This window comes from Taudactylus pleione, unplaced genomic scaffold (assembly GCF_031769625.1).
Source record: "Taudactylus pleione unplaced genomic scaffold, aTauple2 ptg000019l, whole genome shotgun sequence".
In the NCBI taxonomy this organism is placed as follows: Eukaryota; Metazoa; Chordata; class Amphibia; order Anura; family Myobatrachidae; genus Taudactylus; species Taudactylus pleione.
The window spans coordinates 34,806,289-34,821,790 of NW_028284421.1; positions in this window are offsets into that span (position 1 = coordinate 34,806,289).

Genomic DNA, 15,502 nt, shown 5'->3' on the forward strand with positions numbered 1-15,502 from the left:
AATTTTTAAAAACTTACTTTAGGGACATCAAAATATGCTAGTACCCATTTTCATGTACCCCAAATTTGATGGGACCACTTAAAAAAATAAAATAAATAACCTAAGTGCTCTTCTGCAACACTTCTTCAATGTCGGGAAAAAAACACCTGCTGCGGCTATTTAAATCCCCGACTTTCAATTAAAGGCTAAAACGGGGGTACCCATAGTGTTCCCCCATGTTTTTACAACTTTAGGGGGGTCTTACAATTATTTTAAGGAAAAATTCGTAACTTTACGCAAATCCAACTTCGGAGTTTCCCGTTTTCGTTAATTTTATATTGAATACAGGGATAAGCGGGAGCGCGCACCATACTTTAACGCAGGTAAAACCTCCGATATGAAACGTTAACTTCGACAGTGAAGTTAACGTTTCATATTGAATACCCCTCTAAGTATTTCATTTTCTTAGAACAACAGTTAGTTATCATTTTGAATCAGGGCTTTCTTTTCTTTATTGGACAATTTGTATCGAAAGGGCTTCAAATATGTATTTACAGGGGATTTCTTTTTTTGTTTAATGAAAGATAGTTAATCTGTCAATATCACACAGTTGTGTCTTGTGACAGGTTCACCAGATAGTAAACAGATAAAATCCAGTGCTCACTCAATTGTCACAATTTCATCTGTTTACTTTTTAGCATTTTCTTTGTAGGCTGGGTGGTCTGCATCCTTCCAGCAGCCTCTTATTTTAGTGCATTTGGATCATAAAAATAGTGCAGCTTCTATATTCTTAGGTTCACCAGATAGCAATGGGTGTGCTGGTACTTGTAGTTCTAGGCTTACTGAGGAGTGCCACAGGGAAAAAATGTATACATTACTGCAACACTCACAAAAAGGGGTGTTGGAGGATCCCCACTGCTGTTTTTTTCTTACTGGAGGGTGCCCACATTATTTTTTTTGGTGCCATGGTGCCTGGTGCTTTGTGACATGACGGGGGAGCCCACACTGCATTTCCATGTTACAGTCACCAGCATAGCCTCTTATAACCCAATGCTGGTGCTGGTTAGTGCCTTTTCAGGGGACCACACTGTTTATCTCCCTGAAATTGGTCCAAGCAATGAGCTAGTGTTGGCATGGCTTTTCATGTGTTTTGGCATTTTTCTTTAGGCTTTTAATTTATAAACACTGACAGTTGAATATTACATGAGTGTTTTGTTTTATAAAGCTGAGGGGTTGTGATAGCTTTCACACCCCATCAGTAAGTAATTATCTACAAAACCATTGTGATTTTGAGCTGTTTTTGAGCTGTTGGTCCTAAATGAAGTTGTACTTTGAAAATTAAATATTTAAACAGGTAAGGCAGAAGTGGGATTGTGGTCAGATGAATCTGATGTTGGTCAGACAAAACTCGCAGGTAGCAAAGTTCTGCTTATTATCAGGAAAGATCACACACAGACAAGTGTTAAAAAAAAATTACGAGCTCTTGACACAAACACGTACTACTCTGTCACAGTCCTGCTCAAAAAAGTCCTCCAGGAATCAAAGTCCTATCACAATACCATACATTTGTTGGCATCTACCAAGGGCACTATTTCTTATATTTTCAAAACATCCAACATTCCCAAGATCTGGCTGGGTCGTTGACAGTGTGAATCTGGTTTTCCTTATAGATTGGCATGGGCCTATCCAAAGTGGTGGTTAACCTGCTACCTTGAATATTTTTGTTTGAAACAACAAGAAAGAAGAAAAGATGAGTCATTCTGGTGCACTCTTGGAAATAATTCACCGTATTGATTAAATAATAATTCTGGAATGTCCTATACAATAAAATATAACATTTATTGATAATGTTCTAAAAAAATAATTGCTTAAAATAAATAAAAAGGCGAAATAAAAAGGCGAAATATTTAAAAAATATATAAGAGTGAATAAAGTATAGAAAAGTGAAATAAAACTTAATTAAATAAGTGGCTGTGACCAAGTGTGTGTGTGTGTATTCATTATTCAAAACCTGTTATTGGTCGTGGATATTCTCAAATTGAGAAAAGAAAGGAAAAGCCTAAATCTAATGTAATATATAGGTGTGTGATGGGGTGAGTATCCGAGTTATTGCATCATATAATATCACTTGAATCCAATAGGCAGAAACTCAAGAGACAAAAATGTTTACCCCTGGTGTAGTATATTCCTAGGTGTCGAATGCCTGAATGAAAATAAATGTAGATTCAATAGAATCAGCTATTAAAGGGCTTTATCATGAAAAAATCTTTGTCTGGTATTATAGCATGAAAGCAAATGTTACAGTTAGTCACCGTTAAAATTCAACATCAGTGTTAAGTATTCTGATATTAAACAGTGTTACAATTTCAATTGTTACTTAAATTGTAGTATTATCATATTAGTGATACTAAACAGGTAGTGTTAGTATTCCAGTTTCTATATCTATCTGAGATGCTGGTGTGTTAATTGGCACACGTCCGGCTATTTCACATAAATCAATTAATTGTCATGCAAAAAGTATAACATTTATTTGGTTAGATCATAGCAATCTATATTCTAAATAGTATTTATTATTAGGGCTTATTGCTGCCCGATTTTAGTGTCAACCCAAATCAGGTTGGGATCCCTGTGGTTGCTATGTCTCAGCTAATCTCATAAATATATGGACCAAGAATATATTATTTGAATAATGATTCCTGAAAAGACCACTCGTTGATAGTAGTCAGTGTATGAACACTGCAATAGGGAGGGTATCGTCTGATGGTAATTATTCACAGTAATGTCAGTATATATAAACTAAATCTCCCTCTATCATGCACTGTACTGATGTTTAAATGTGCATGTAGTCCAGGTTAGATGACTGATTCCACAAATGTGTGATATAAATTAGTTGGAGGTGACACTGTGAACCCCACAGACAAAATGGTCTAGTTGTGCAGCCTTAACATAAGTTAGCTGTCTCTACAATCGGCGCTGAGATGTTGCGGCTCTGTTAATTATTTAGACACACAGTGACACGCAGGGCAAGTTTAATAAACAATAGAAAAGATTCTGACAGATAAATTCTGTATATAAACTTTCCCTGTCATCCTCCGTACTGGTAATGTTTGATAAAGTATATATATATATATCAGTCACCTGAATGGTAAGTGAAATGAGTGGATAATATCAGGTAATCAGGAATCGTATTGAAAACTCCCTGCTAGACAAATGGAATCATGATAATAGCGCAGTGTTGGCACACTAATACCTCTTTTCCACCAAAAACCCAGGTCCGACCTGGGTTTTTGGACATGGTTCCAACCCTGGTCAGACCCAGGTCAGACCCATTTACACTGCACCTTTGATCTAGGTTACTCCCAGGTCAGCCCTGTTCACACTGAACTCAGGTCTGCCCTGCTAAACCTGTGAGGTCATAAAAAGTGGGAGGTGAATGCTCCACAACCACCAATCCTCTCATTTTAGGCATGATCCAGGTCAGATAACCTGGGTTGCACCGTTTACACTGCACCATTACCTGGGTCCATCCTGGGTCCAACCCTGGTAGCTACCTGGGTTGGATTGCAGGGTCACTTGACCTGGGTTATTTTTCAGAGACCCTTTTACACTGAGCTGCGACCCGGGTACACCCAGCAAAAACCCATGTTTTTGCTCTGGTGTAAAAGGGGTATTACTTATGTTAAGGCTGCACAACTAGACCATTTTGTCTGTAGGGTTCACAGTGTCACCTCCAACTAATTTATATCACACATTTGTGGAATCAGTCATCTAACCTGGACTACATGCACATTTAAACATCAGTACAGTGCATGATAGAGGGAGATTTAGTTTATATATACTGACATTACTGTGAATAATTACCATCAGACGATACCCTCCCTATTGCAGTGTTCATACACTGACTACTATCAACAAGTGGTCTTTTCAGGAATCATTATTCAAATAATATATTCTTGGTCCATATATTTATGAGATTAGCTGAGACATAGCAACCACAGGGATCCCAACCTGATTTGGGTTGACACTAAAATCGGGCAGCAATAAGCCCTAATAATAAATACTATTTAGAATATAGATTGCTATGATCTAACCAAATAAATGTTATACTTTTTGCATGACAATTAATTGATTTATGTGAAATAGCCGGACGTGTGCCAATTAACACACCAGCATCTCAGATAGATATAGAAACTGGAATACTAACACTACCTGTTTAGTATCACTAATATGATAATACTACAATTTAAGTAACAATTGAAATTGTAACACTGTTTAATATCAGAATACTTAACACTGATGTTGAATTTTAACGGTGACTAACTGTAACATTTGCTTTCATGCTATAATACCAGACAAAGATTTTTTCATGATAAAGCCCTTTAATAGCTGATTCTATTGAATCTACATTTATTTTCATATACTACACCAGGGGTAAACATTTTTGTCTCTTGAGTTTCTGCCTATTGGATTCAAGTGATATTATATTATGCAATAACTCGGATACTCACCCCATCACACACCTATATATTACATTAGATTTAGGCTTTTCCTTTATTTTCTCAATTTGAGAATATCCACGACCAATAACATGTTTTGATTAATGAATACACACACACACACTTGGTCACAGCCACTTATTTAATTTAAGTTTTATTTCACTTTTCTATACTTTATTCACTCTTATATATTTTTTAAATATTTCCCCTGTTTATTTATTTTAAGCAATTATTTTTTAGAACATTATCAATAAAGGTTATATTTTATTGTATAGGACATTCCAGAATTATTATTTCATCAATACGGTGAATTATTTCCAAGAGTGCACCAGAATGACTCATCTTTTCTTCTTTCTTGTTGTTTGATACAATTTATGAGTTTGGTAGCACCATATCCCAAGTATATAAACAGATTATAAATAAATTTAGAATAATTGGAGAATTATATACTCATTAATAATAGGGATTGGAAATATATCACCTATTCTGTGCAGATCTTTCATTCACTGAAGATATTTTTGCTTGAGTAAGATCCATCTTCCAGAAATGTTGGCATGAGAAGAATTGTTAATATCAATGTCCATTGTTCTGCTCTTATTCCCTTCATAAGTCTGGAGCCCTAAGCAAACACTGTGACCAGGTTATTAATTAGGATAAATCAGATAAGTCTAAAAAACCCTCAATCATTGTTGTAGTCTGTTTGTGCCCTGGTAGGATGATGACATCAAACTCTTGTTGATCACTGGTGGCAGTTATTTGATGCAAGCAAGGTGGTCGGGGGTGCAGGAAGGAACCATAGCTCCCATTCTTTTTAGATCAGTTGTCCTACCGTCTTTAGCTGCTTTTGTGCCCAAACTTTGTGCTTTGAACATAGTAACACAGGGGTCTATTTACAAAGCTGTGATTGGAGATAAAGTGTGGTACCCCTAGAGTGTTGCTGTCCAGTTAATTAACAGTTAAAATATGTAAATTCATACATGTACACAGGTTTGGTATAAGGGTATGCCAGACAGATATTAAAATGGAGGTAGCTTTGCTTGTTCAACTACTAGCCGGTTAATATACAGTACACATTATACATCTATGTTTATATACAGTGCTTCTAGATATATCTCCAGTGTATCTATAAAGGTTAACCCCTCAAGGGGGACAAATGGAGCGGGCTGCTTACTCTGGACATAGGGAGGCAGTGGGCGCGTGGACAGTGATCGGACAGCCCAGTCACAACAGAGGGGAGAACCCTTTGTTCCAAGCCTACATAGGAGGCCAGTGGACAGAGCGGCACGTGCGGTCGGCGGGAAGAGGCCCCGCATGCGACCGCTGGATAGAAGAGGGGACTCCCGCGGGGACTGCCGGGTAGTGTGAGCCTGAGGTAAGCCAGTGCAGGAGAAGCGCTGCGCTTACCTAAGAGAGTGAGGGGTTAACGGAGCCCCTGAGTATAAGCGGGACTTACTGGGAGCTGTAGAGCGGATCCGCGGTTCTCCATGCAGTGACTGCGGGGGCTGGAGCTGCCTAGCAACCTAAGAAGCATTGCCGGAGGAGGTCTCGCCAGTCGGGCGCTGCCTCCAAGTCTGCCCAGAGGAGAGACTGACAGCCGGGGTGCTGAGCGGCTGATGTGGGGGCGTGGATAGAGTGAAGCGGCCTCAGTAGTGTAACCGCCCGGCTTCCTCCCCCTTCACGGTGACTGACAGTCGGGGCTGAAAAGAAGGAGGGAAAGCCATCTCTGCTGTGAAGTACATCCAACGGAACAGGTCTGTCAAATAATTATTCACTGGCACCTCAACACTATTTGAACTGCTCAGTACATGCACCATAGTGCAGTGCCAGCCAAACTGTTAGTCAGATCCTGCCCAGTCAGTTCAGGAGAGATATAAATTCAAGACAATTGATTCTTGTAACTCTGAAGTAGACTATGGCCCTGATTCAGAGCTGGACGCTCTGACCAGAGCGCTCGCTCTGAATCAGGGCCCACCTCCATAAATATGGAGCGTCCTCCTGGACGCTCGTATAGCTGTGGGTCACCACCCACAGCCTATACGAGCGTGCAGGATGATGGTCGCGATGGTCTTGACCATCGCGACCATCGCCAGTGCGAGCAGAAGCCTGCGGTTGAGTTTCTCAACCGCAAGGCCAGGAGTGATTTTGGCTCTATCAGAGCCAAAGTCACTCCCACTGACATCACTAGTGATGTCAGTGGGGCCGGCTTCTGACGGTAGGCGTTCCCTTGGGAACGCCTCCGTCTGGCAGGCACGCCCCCGGCATGCCCACCAAAGGGGGCGTGCTGTCAATCAACATCGACAGCACGCCCCCTTTGATCAGACACTACGAGCGAAGGAAAGTCCTTCACTCGTCGCGTCTCGCGCATGCGCACACCATCGACCCACTTGTTAGCGGACAGCCGCTCGCGAGTGGGTCTGAATCAGGCCCTATATTATAACTCTGGCAGTGACAGCTATTATAACTTGAACTATAGACTCCCACTCAGTGAATACAGCCAGTAGAGAACCAGCAGTATCCTCTTAACTGACGGCAGATCATGGTAGGGCAAGGGGAGTACAGTAATGTCATCTCAGCACACATAATTAACCCCGTGGCTGCAAAATTATAAAAAGCGATAATCCTGGGCAGGGACAGCGAAGAACTTGTCAATAGCTCAGGAGGGCACCATGCATAAGTTATAGCAGAAACATTGAGTGAAGGTACCAGTTTTCTCAGCCCAATTCCAGGGAACTTAGCCAGGAAAGGCTGCTACAATTAATCCCTAACTGTGATTTATTGGATGCAGAGTAACAACTTCCAAAGGATCTATAAACCCCTTCTCTAAAAAGCTACACATCAACCCGGGCACCGTTTGCAAACAATTCACTAACTAGATACTCACTTGCATGCATAAGTGACGAGAAACTATTATTTGTTTTGTGCACAAAATAATAGAGTTATATTTTATTTGGTATTTACATTGCATATTGAAATTTGCCAAGTTTGCATATCTATTGATTAACCCTTCTTCTAGCATTCCGATCCGAGATTCCAGAGTTCCAAATAAATAAAATTGCACGGATCAGAGTGTTTCAATTCATTTACAAAAGTGTACATTTTATGGTGAAGTAATTCTGTTTTAATGTAAAGTTGCCAAATTGCATTTGTCTTATTCTGCATATACTCTTTTTGGAATAAATTTAAAGTTGTGTGAAATACAATTGCCTATATCTAATACTTAACTCCTGTTCGGAATCCGTGCCATTTAGAGACATAGAAGTGGTAAGGAAGCACTACATTATGCTAATTTCCAACAACCACTGTAGTCCAGGGTATAACATTTGGCGTCATACGAAGAGGACGAATAAAAAGAAAAAATGTCGGAAGCCCAGAATTCGGCATCTACTCCAGGCAGGAGACTATTACCCGCCTCACCAAGTCAGAAATATTCATCATCATCCAATGCATCACCCAGTGGAGCAATGGCATCAACACTGGTGTCTCCCATTACGATGCCATATTATTTCGGGGCCCCTTGGCTCCCAACCTATAGTGGAGATAATATGGGAGAAGAAGGAACAACCTTATTAGAAGTTAAAAAGAAGATCAAAGCCATGTTCCGCCTATATCCTGTGAGCGAGCAGCAACAAGTAGAAATACTAATCGGCCAACTTAAGGGAGCTACTCTTAGAGAAGTCTCGTAATGGCCGCGGATGGAACAACAGAAGGTGTCCCAGATACTAGAACGACTATCCAACACCTTTGAAACTAAGACAGTTTCAGAATTAAAAATGAAATTCTACGGCCGACACCAAAAGACGGGCGAAACCCTTCGAGATTATGCCTTGAGCCTCCAAGAGGCTTTAAAAGCCATCCAAGCCATTTATAATCAGGAAATCAGGGATGTTGATGAAACCCTGGTTTCCCAATTTATTGAGGGCGCAAGTAAAGAAAGTGTCCGTAGTCAATTACGGATGCTAAGGATGCAACTTGAAGATTATACCTTTTTGGACTTTAAAGAGGCCGCTATTAAAGTGATAGGAAATAGTGCGAGACAAGGAGTTGCATTTCCAGAAATGCCAGGGTACCCAGACACATCCTACCCAATGAGGACTGAAAACAGCCCTGGGAGAGATTCCATTGGACAAAGTGTTCAACTACCAGCTCAGGACCCCATACAAGCTTTAAAGGGACAATTGACAGAAATAACCATCGAATTATCAGAAATGCGCAAAGAAATGCGGCAATTAAAACAGACAAGAAATATCTCTCCCCCTTGAGCATGACGGGACTCGGATTGGAGGTCAACTAGGAATGACAGGTGGGAAACTCCTCGAGCAAATGGGAGAAGGCCCAACGATAGATTTGACTCTCAAGGGAGACCCATCTGTAAAGCTGTAATTCCAATCTAGTACCTATATAATAATTGTGTAGGGTCTGTCCCATCTCTGACGTGCATGCGCCGCACCTCCAACAGCTCCCAGTGCTAGGCAGACAGGACAGACTTAGCACCGCAGAAGGGGAGGACCTGGCCGGCCACTAGGAATGGGATAAGTATGTAGAATAGAGGGTGAAATAGATAAGGGGGAGGATGGGACCTAGTGAAGGGGGGGTTGGAGTGTGTGAGTGTGGGGGTAGACTGGATGGATTAGAGCATGGGGGGTTGGAACGGAGCAGTGTGGGGAGGGGGCAGCAGAAAGAGGAGGTAGGGCTGGCATATGCCAGGTTCCTTTACTAGTATAGTATTATTGGTTTACTCAACTAGGACTTTTCAGTGAAACCATGCAAGGACATGTAAGAACAAGTATAATTTATTAAAGTTCCAAATGAGGGGGGTATCAAATAAATTCATATTTAACCTTACTAGCCTTTCTAAGCTATTCAGCTTCATGTGCTGATGTGTTTTAACTGTACTGCCTCTCTTATTTCAGGGGAGAGGTTTATTTTTTTTAAAAAACAATCAGTCATATTGTAGCACTGTTCAGACTTAAGGAAAAGTGAATTGCCCTCACACCCAATTGTTTGGAAACAACACATTTTGGATGTTTTAAAATTCTGGTAAGCGTGGTAAGGGCTCAGGAGGAGAACATTCAGGGTTAATCATCTGTGAAAGAGCTTTGCCCAAAGGGGAAGTATGGTTTTCATTGTTTCATTTTAGAATTATCTAATTAAATTCCCCTTTACAGAATCACAATCATCAAAATAAATGTGAACAGTTCAGAAGACACATATACGCCAGTTTAAGGTCACTTGGTAAGATTGCTCAATTAACCTCTCCCAGGCTATAGGAAGACCAGCAGTTAATTAATTACTGAGTACAGAATAAAGGTTTGGATCTCTTGAAGAACTTCACCTAAAATAATAGCTATAGTAATATTTTACAGTAACCTGCCCCAAACACATACATGCTATGTTAGACAATGAACATGACTTTTACCATTCCAGAGACATTTATTTCCTACAGTAGGTGCCTTGTAACAAACAACATTCATGACACTTCTTGAAGGATAGCAATTAATCGCTTCTCTATTTGTGTTAATAGCAGCTAATTGGATTTGTACTAAGGGCTTGATTCAGACCCGCTCGCTAGATGTGTTCGAACGCAGCCAGCGAATGCAAATCCCGCGATCGCACGGCAAGGCATTAGTACGCCCACTGTGTATTAGCGTGCGATCGTGGTGTGTATTTAGATGCCCACTAGCTTGTATTATGACGCCCACTAATGCACGTCATCTCCAGGAAGAGCATGCAACCATCGGTAACATCGGATGCATATGCAGCACTTGTGGTTGACCATACCCTACCGCGAGCACTTCAGTGTAAAATTCTGTCAAGTGACGTGTACTATGACGCTGCGTTCTAATTATGCATGCCTCTGAGACGCCGTTAAGATGCTCTGGCACACCTGCGTTCGCACCACCACTCCCCCGTTTCCTTCGACCAACCCCTGTCACCACCCACATATGCCTCGTACTCTCACTCAAGCTGGCAAGGTGTCTATGCACTAGGGGCGATCGCACGCACTGGTTCACGCATGCGCACTGTGATGTGTACGCATGCGCACATTGCAAACATCGGCAGGCTGTGTGCGAATGCATCCTAGCGAGCGGGTCTGAATCAGGCCCTAAGCTCAAAAACATTACTAGGCTCTTCTGATAGCTACCTATGTACTGTATTATTTCATTGCTGTTTATGTGGACAGAACCCAATGAATGACATAGGTAGTAATTGATCAACTAGATAAGCTGCAAGGGCTTAAATAGCTGGGCGCTTCTCAGTACTCTTTTACATTCCAAAAGTAACACAGGGCCTGATTCATACCCGCTCGCAAGTGCTATGCGCTCGCAAGCGGGTCGATGGTGGCCCAGTGCGCGAGCCCCGGAGCGAGCGCCAAAAAACAATCGCTCCGGCGCTCGCATCCAAAAGGGGCAGCTGTCGATGTTGATTGACAGCTGCCCCGTTTGGAAGGCGGGGAAGAGGGGTGGCTGAGCAAACGGAGACGTTCCTGCAGGAACGCCTGCCATTTGTGGGCGGCCCTACTGACATCACTAGTGATGTCAGTAGGTGGACTTCCTGCTCTAATAGCGCAGGAAGTCCACTGGGGCTTGCGGCAACAAGACCATACCGCAAGGGTCTCGTCGCAAGCCCGATAGTCATGATGGTCTTGACCATTGCGACCATCATCATGGCCGCTCGCATAAGCTGTGGGTGGTAACCAACAGCTATGCGAGCGGCCAAGAGGCCGCAACAAAAAAAAAACCAAACTCCCTGATTCAGAGCGAGCGCACGCTTTTTGCGAGCGGCTCTGAATCAGGCCCACAGAACAAGAGTTGTATGTTAATCTGGACAGCCTCTTGGATCTTGGTTCAAATGCAATTGAAGTGGTGAGTGGATGAAGGTGTTATATAACAATTTTCTGCAAATTTAATCTTTAATGGATGAAGGTGTTATGATCCTGGGTTTGGATCATAGTAACAATGTTATTTTAAATTTTGGTAGTCTATTTACTGATATATTTTGTGGATAAAGGTACTATGTCCAATTCTTATTCACTAAACTACAACTCAAATCACTATGGGTCTCATTCAAACCCGCTCGTAAGCGCCGATGCGCTCGCAAGCGCCTATGCGCTCGCAAGCGGGTCGATGTTGAGGCCCTGCGCATGCGCAGCGGCCGCACTGCACATGCGCAAGCCCCGGAGCAAGAGAGAAATTCTCTCGCTCCGGGACTCACTACAAAAGGGGTGGCCGTTTTGTACGCAGGGCGGGGGGTGGCTACACAAACGGAGGTGTTCCCGATGGAACGCCTGCCGTTTGGGGGCGGCCCCACTGACATCACTCGTGATGTCAGTGGTGAGCTTCCGGCTCTAAAAAAGCTGAAAGCTCACTGGAGCTTGCGGTAGAAGAGACCCTACCACAAGGCTCTCGTCGCAAGCCCCGATGCTCGCGATGGTCTTCACCATCGCGACCATCAACCTGGCCGCTCGCTAAAGCTGTGGGTGGTCACCCGCAGCCTAGCGAGCGGCCAGGGGGCCGGCTCTGAAAATAGTAGCGGCTGCCCTCATTCAGAGCGAGCGCTCTCATTTTGCGAGCGGCTCTGAATGAGGTCCTATATCCTCAGAGATGCAATTTACATTGATTTTAGACTCCTTCACACCATACACAACTCCATATTTACATCCTCTCAATTATAATTAATACATTTGCACTTTACACTATCCAAAATTACATTTTAATACAGGTCTAGCTGAATTGATCTCCTAATACACCACAGTGATCTTACCCACATGCCTCGGAGACTGTACCCCATTTATTTCCTATCAGACCAGACTGTCAACTTGTGTCTTTCATGAAATTCTCCATATTGACAGACACATGCTTATAACTAGGCTTACCATTATATCCCTTTAATATGGGACACACATGAATTACACAGATTCTGTGGCTGGCTGACTTCAAGTCTCCATTTCACCTGGTATTAATCAGCCACAGAACCTATACAATTCACATGTGTCCCAAATTAAAGGGATGATATGGCAAGCCTACTAATGACAAATCCCACTTAACACAGCCACCTTCTTCTACATTACCCAATCCACCCTCAGGGCCTGATTCAGACCAGGACGCAAGCGTTGAGTGCTCGCAACCGGGTCGATGGTGGCCCAGAGCGCATACGCACGCATGCGCGAGACCCGGATAGCAACGGGCAATCAGTTGCTCCGGGTCTCGTACCAAAGGGGGCGTGCTGTTGATGTTGAGTGACAGCACGCCCCCTTTGGTTGGCGGGCCGGGGGGGTGGCTGCCCAGACGGAGGCGTTCCCATGAGAAGTGATGTCAGTGGGAAAGCTTTCGTCTCTGTTTGAGCCAAAATCTCTCTGGGGCTTGCGGCCACGAGACCCTACCACAAGGGTCTTGTCTCAAGCCTGATGGTCGCGATGGTCTTGACCATCGTGACCATGTTCATGGCCGCTCGCTATACGAGCGGCCAGGAGGCCGTTCTAAAAAAAAAAAAGACCGGCCCTGATCCAGAGCGAGCGCTCTGTCAGAGCGACCAGCTCTGACTCAGGGCCTCAGTTCATTCTCTCCAGTAACCAAGGACTAAATTTCTGAATTAATTTCTTCATATAACCTGCTCCCTGGATCCTATACCCATTCAATTCCTCTGCTCCCCACTGCATGGCCCCCCACCCACCCCAATTCATCTCTTCAACATGTCTCTCCACTGGTACATTTTCATCTGTCATTAAATACAATAATTTCACCAATCCCAAAGAAAATATTTCTCAATCCAGCCTCACTCTCAAACTACCACCCTATTTCTCATCTCCCCTTTGCCTCCAAACTACTTCAGCGCCTAGTGTAAAACTATGGAGCTCACTTAGGAACTCATTCAGACCTGCTTGCTAGCAAGCGGCCGCTCGTTGCAGACGATGTTCACTAATGTGCGCATGCGTGTAGTTCGCAGTGCGCATGCGCAAACTAGTACGAGCGATCGGAATGTTCTCGCTCACCCTGCAAAGACAGCCCAGTGGAATGAGTGACAGGAGAGGCCATTTGTGGGTGGTAACAGGGGCAGGCCAGTAGTAACAGGGGAGTGGAGTTGCGGAAGCAGGCATACCAGAGTGTTTTCTTGCCGTTTCTGGGGCGTGCATAATTAACAGGCAGTGTCATAGTACACGTCACCTGGTTGATTGATGTGCTCGCAGTGCTTGCGGTAGGGTACAGTCAACCGCAAGCGCTGCGGTCAGATTCGATGGAACCCGATGTACCAATGGTTGTATATACTTCCTGGAGATGACGTACGTAAGTGGGCGGTTAAAGACAGGCTGATGGGCGTCTATAAACACAAAGTGATCACTCGCCCAGACATAGTGGGCGTGATTATGCCTTGCCGTGCGAGCAGCTGCCTTGACGTCACTTAGCTGAGTTTCCATACGTTGGGAGCGAGCGGCCACATCTTGCGAGCGGGTCTGAATGAGCTCCTTACTCTCTTCTCAACCCATTCTTGGTTCTGTGCAATTAGGCTTCCACTACCAACATTCCGCTGAGACTACAGTCACAAAAGTGGTCATGGATCTATTTACACAAAATGTCTAAGGATCACTTCTCCATACTCCTGGACTTCACTGCTGCTTTCGACAGTGGTAATCACACTTCACTCCATTGTTCTTCTTGACACAGTTTTTACGTGGTGCACTTCCTACACATCAAACTTATGGCTCATCCTCCCCTCCACTCCCAATATCTGTTGGGGTGCCAAAGCCTCTGTACTTGGTCATATGCTTTTTTCACTCTACACCTTTGCTCTGGGGGAACTAAATTGCTCATTCAGCTTCCAGTTCCACCACTGTGCTGAGGACCATGGAATCTATCTCTCCTAACCTGATCTCTCCCCTTCTATATTATCCCATGTAATAAATGGTCTCTTTGTTATCTCCACCTGGATGTCACAATGCTAGCTAAAGCTCTGCATGTCCAAAACAGAGCTTATCATCTTTCCTCTTCCCAGAGTCACCACCTTCACCTCGTTTTCAATAAAACCACAATTTCCTCATCCTCCCAAGCCAGCTACCTTGGTGTCACAATTGATTCTACCCTTTTCTTTATTCCTCAAATCCAGTCTCTCTACCAGTCCTGTCATCTCCATCTTTACACAATTGGCAAAATATACCCATAACTTATTTAAGATGCTCATAAAACTCATCTCTATGCTCTAATCATCTCCCTTCTTGACTGAAACGATCTATCTGGCATTCACCTCACCCATCTATGTCTGCTTCAATAAATTTAAATGCTGCACATCTATGCAAACTGCACCACTCTGCAAATCCCTACACTGCCTCCACATGTTCTCCATAATCCAAATTCAAATGACTTACCCTCACCTACAAAACCCTCAACAACACCACCCATTCATATATCCTAAATCTCATATCAAGTTATTTTCCTTATCACTATCTTAGAACTACCTCTGGCAACCAGACTCTCTCCATCACCTTCAAGACGTCTCCCAATTCCACCATCCACTTATAGAATACCCTACCATGCCCAATCAGACTCTCCTACAGCTTTCACTCTTTAAAAACCTGTCTCTTTATTAGAGCTTAAACTACTCATATCTACACTAACCCAGGGCACCACTGGATTGATGTGGAGTGAGCACCGCACATAAGTGCAGTCCGCACTACACTACTAATAACAAACACACAGCCACCGGCGCCGGCAGCTGTGTGTTTGTTATAGCAGCCGATGAGAGTCAGACAGACTCTCATCAGCTGCTGCGCCCACTGCCGGAGCCGGGCTGGAGCTCACTCATGACGTCTTTCCCATCATGCAGAGCGGGCCAGCCCAGGAGAACGCCGGACGGAGGAGCAGATGCCGGAGCGGGGAGTAAAGTAAGTGGAGGGTTTTTTTTTTTTCCGTGTGTGTGTCTATCTAGCTGGGGGGGAGACTACTACTACTACAGGGCACTGCTGGGGGGACTACTACTGGGGACACTACATAGGGTGATTACTGCTGGGGCACTACATAGGTGGGGACTACTACAAG